Source organism: Anguilla anguilla, chromosome 15 (genome assembly GCF_013347855.1).
Source record: "Anguilla anguilla isolate fAngAng1 chromosome 15, fAngAng1.pri, whole genome shotgun sequence".
NCBI lineage: Eukaryota > Metazoa > Chordata > Actinopteri > Anguilliformes > Anguillidae > Anguilla > Anguilla anguilla.
Window position 1 is genome coordinate 6,302,501 of NC_049215.1, and position 5,000 is coordinate 6,307,500.

Genomic DNA, 5,000 nt, shown 5'->3' on the forward strand with positions numbered 1-5,000 from the left:
TTTTTTTATTTTTATTAATGGCGTTAATAGATTTTGAGGCCCAGTAACTTTGTTACACGTAGACAGCTGAAATCCTGGCCCTGGCCGTCTGACAAATGCATCGCTCTTTTTGGTTTCAAAAGAAAGATATAAATAACTGTACCCTTGCCTTCACAGTTAAATGCATGAGGAAGGTGTGGATGATGTCATGACCTCACAGATCCTTAACTCTGAAAAAACTAATCTCTGTCTAAAACGTTTAATCATCTGTACATGTATTCACAAGGCTTTGAGAGAGGATCAGATAAAGTGCATCGTAGCAGAACACCGCATACGTTTAACATGCAATCCAAAAAAAAAAACAAAAAAAAAAAACTAAACTTGCTCTTCTTTGTACACACAGGACGCACAGCCGGACTAAAGAGAACGGGCTGTCCAATTGGGCTGTTCAAACAGATTCCTAATAAATACATGGGTACAAGTAGGACACGCACTAACCTCCCTCTACAGCAAGGAGCCAGTCGGAAAGGCCAGCGTGACGTGCCTCGGTCAGGGGGTTAGCGCTGATAGGCCGTTTCCCTCGGAACACGCCCCCTCAGCTCAGCTGTGCCCTCCCTCGCCAGCGGAACGACGCATCAGCAATAACGAGCAGAGCTCTCCTCGCCCGTCTTAACGAGCAGGTCGTCCGAGGCCATGTGGACAGCCCCGGCGCACCGCACGACAACGGGTCTCATTCCGGGGTTCCTCACCGACAGCAAAGAATTACCCCCGAAACCACCCGACGTGTATTTAAATCTAAATAATATAAGTTGCACTTTTTTTTAACCTAGCATTTCCTCTAACGAGTCAAACACACACACCCACCCACCCACAAAAGCATGCACAAAAAAATAAAAAAATAAAAAGCCAGCGGTGAAACTTAAATGTGTGTGCGTGGGTGTGGAATACAACACGTAAATTTGACATGACGGACACTCCAGTGCTGGGGTCAGGGACGTGAGATTGATAGATGCCGTTCGTTTTAAGCGCTAATGCCCTGCTGGCAGGAGTGGGAACTACACGTCCCACAGTCCCACTCTCGTGTTGACAATCGAAAGAAATGCTTGCTCTCCCCCCCACATTAAACAGCCGGGTAAAATGAATTCACACCCTATTCAAAATCAAAATTACTATGTCCCTGGCACAGTATTTCATAGTCAGTCTTCAGCATTGGGTGAGACAACCTTACGCAGCAGGACAACCGAATGAACAGTAATGTGGACCTTCTGGACCCAATGTACACGACGTGATGCAACGGAAACATACCCGTGACACAGCCACACACCCTGAACCTGAAGGGCACTGGCCCCCATTCGGCAGAGAGAAAACGTGCACCGTCATTCATCCTCCCGTCAGGTTCAGAACCGAAAAGGGGGCGGAGCCGAGCTAAACCGTGACGTTTGCATAACAAATACTAATAAACACGAGCTCTGGCTCCCTGCGAAAAGCACAGCTGTTATCCTCACAGAAAAACGCCACGACCGAGAGGGACTTTCCTCTCAGTGCGAGAGAGAAATTGCACTTGCAAACAGCAAAGAAAAGCAGCGACCGTGAAAAGAAAGTTTCGGTGGACGGTGAAGAATAACCTTGACCAAAAACGACCTAGCACCTTCTCTGTCAGCATCGAAGTTACTTCCTTCAAATAAAAAGAACAGGTACAAAGTCACACCCATGTGCTGTGGTCAGTTGGTTTAAAAAAAAAAAAAAATTAAAAAAAAAAAACACAAAAAACTGCACACAAATAAAGGATCACTGAAGGATTTCTTTTCATAAAATGGCTCTGCAGCCAAAAAGCCAAAAAAACAAAATAATAGCAGGACAGCACAGCGAACAGAGCTAAGAAATTTATGGCTGACATTGATCAAGCTTGTACCACAAATATTCCTTGTCGCACAAGCTAATCTTGCAAGGCTGTGAACCACAGAGAAACGAAGAGAAATGCTAATTCAGCAAGACACGCTAAAGCACAGAAGCAGCTAAGCTCTTCCTCTCGTGCTTCCAAGCTCTCCAAACTCAGCTTTTATTCAGCTTTTTCAACCCAAAACTCAGCTCTGCTCAATATCGACAAACTGCAGTAATAGCTTATGTAAGAGCGACGAGCTTTTCAATTCTGGCGTTTTGAGAATCGGGGAAAACAAGATGAGGTAGAAGGAATGTTTGATGACTACAGCATACAGAACACTGGCCATTGGCCACTCGATGAGCTCACATACAGTGTCAGTTAATGGTTGGACAGTAAGGACTCTTGAGCCCCAAAATGGGTGTGTTACTAGGAACTCAACAAATAGACTTTTTGCTATTGAAAGCCAAGACTTCTGATTGGTTCATGAGTAACTCCACCTACTACGGGGTGCAGGAAGTCACACTCTCCCAACGTAAGTAGCAACCACTGATCCCTCCGGATCTTCAACTGGTCTCCAGATATTCAACTCGGAGACAGGCAATGAAGCTGGATCGCACGCAACTCCATGGACACAGTCTAAAGCACAGCGATCGTAACGCATATCAAAGATCGAGATGATCAGCCTGCAGAACCGTTACAGCAGGGCTAGCCCCCAAACTCGCCGGGGGGTTCCACCGTGTCTGTACCGGCTTTCCCGCCAAGCCGACTTCTCAAACATTAAGGGTAGCGGAAAAAGCTTACGGGAGCGCGAGGTGAAGCGACTCCCCAGATTTCGTCTCCGGAAGGATTTTAAGGGACCGCGGGTTTGGCTCGAGGCCGTCTGCTGCGCGTTTGTTTCCCTCAGCCAGACTGCAGTTTTGAGTAACTAGGCGTCCACACGTTCAGCGTTCTTCCACACCTCTGGTGCAAAACTTGATCCGTCAATCAAGTGTTCCAGCTCTTTCAGAAAGAACGCCCAAAGGGTAAATCACATTTTACCACGGTACTGACGTGATCGGTCTTTGAATAGACATGGCTGCACACATAGAACGTGTTATAGCTCACGGTCAGTAGTGAACTCATACTCTAGGTCAGCAAGTAGGAATTGGCTAACTGCAGTCTGAATGAAAACCAGCACAGACAGTGGATCCACAAGGGTTTGTTCTGCAGTCATTACCACTCACATCTATACACTTTGCATCAAATTACAACGTAAGGTTTTGGCTCCTGACAGTTGCGCGTTTCTATTTCAGGCAAGACCGTTCGATCTCGCCTCCTCATTCCCACCCGAATCGTCTTCACAGATCTCGAGATGCATATTTTCAGTTCCCTGTTCTCTGTAATATTCGTACAGCAGCACAAAAAATATAAGAAACCTTCAAAATTCTGGACCACCACGTTGATGCCGTGGTTCTCATTCCAGAAGATTCTAAATCATAAAGCAGGCAAAAGTTCCAGTCCGGTCATAGCTTCCTCGTTTTGCTTTGGGGCTTCAGTCACAACGACATTTATTTAAACAAAAACAACCTCGGGTAAGTAAAACTGTGTACAGTACGTTATGAAAAATAAATCCAAGTTTACAGAGGAACAGTCGACACCAGCGTGTCTCAGTTTGTTTTAGCTTTATTATCACCATTTTCCATAGTCACTGCAGAGCGGAAACTCTCTCACCTGAAATAAAAACTAATTCAAAACAATTAGCATTGCAAGAACAATGCTATATAAAAGCAAGGGAAAGGATTTTGTGACCCTAAGGGCATTCTATAGTTAAACTTATGTACTATTCATATTGGGATTACAAAAACAGTTCATGTATTTTCTAATGCCTAACTAATTATAAGTTTGTCCTATGTTTTGTTTGTGTATCAATAATCATGAAACTAATACATTAATTAATGTGTTTGTAAAATACTAGATTTCATGTTTGCTTAATATATTTGTACATCATTCATTTATGTTAATGATTACATGAGTTAATGTAGTGTTATTGGCTCTGGTAAAAGCAATAAGAGACCTCAGACAGTCAGGCCAGGATTTACAAACTCTTGAATAGCACTGCACTGCAAAATAATGAACAAGTAATGAGCATGTTAAATAAGGAACATTTAATGTATTGCATGTTGAAAAAGGTTCTTGTTTAATCTGAAAAATCAACTGTGTGTCAAATTGTCTGTTGTAGAGGGAAGAAATTCCCGATGGAAACAATAGACACTGCTTAAGCTGTTCACCTGTTCTATTGTGATGTCACTCAGATTTTTCTGATTCAGATGCAGTCAGTAAAATTACTGAAACAAAACTTCCTTTAGTTTATCCACCTCAGTGCTTATATCTGTCTTTATTTTATACGGAATCCTTCAGAAAAGAAACTACATATTTTGTAAACAGGCTAAACAGCAGTAAGAATCATTTCGTTTTTGATCACGATTATCTTGAATTTGTTCCCATGTCATCTCAATGACTAACCAACCAGTGTCACAAAACACATGTTTAAAAAACAATCTGATAATGATTATAGCGTAAGTACTGAATGCATATATGAGCAATGAATCTAAGCCAGTCCCGCGGGATAGATTCTCACAGGGAAGCGTAACACGTGACAGACCTTCCTGATGTCGAACAGAAGCTGGTGCACATCTAGAACTTTCCACTGGCTGTCCACTTCATTTGGGTGGATCTTGTTTTCTGATCTGGGCAACATCTCTGGGAAAAACGTTCGTTGTTTTATAAAACAGCAAAAGGGAGCATCCGACAGTAGCCAAGGTTGAACGACAAACTAAATGTATTCATCGCTGAAAAAAACTTCAGCCCACTGAGTTTTACTGCAACAACCATAGTTGTTGTTATTGTATAATTATCTAACTTCAGGAAAATGCAAGCATATTTTCAACCTAATGTGACAACTGAAGTTCTCCTTGGAGTAAGCAACACAAGGAGCCTCTGTGCTCATAAGGATCTTATAAGCAATATTATGCTTGTTCAAGGTATATTTAAAGTATTATTCAGTGCATGTCAACTTTTATTTTGACATCTTTATTTGACCCTTAAGACTCAACATGTTAAAAATAACAGATGCAGGAGAAAAAGAACACATACTGTACCA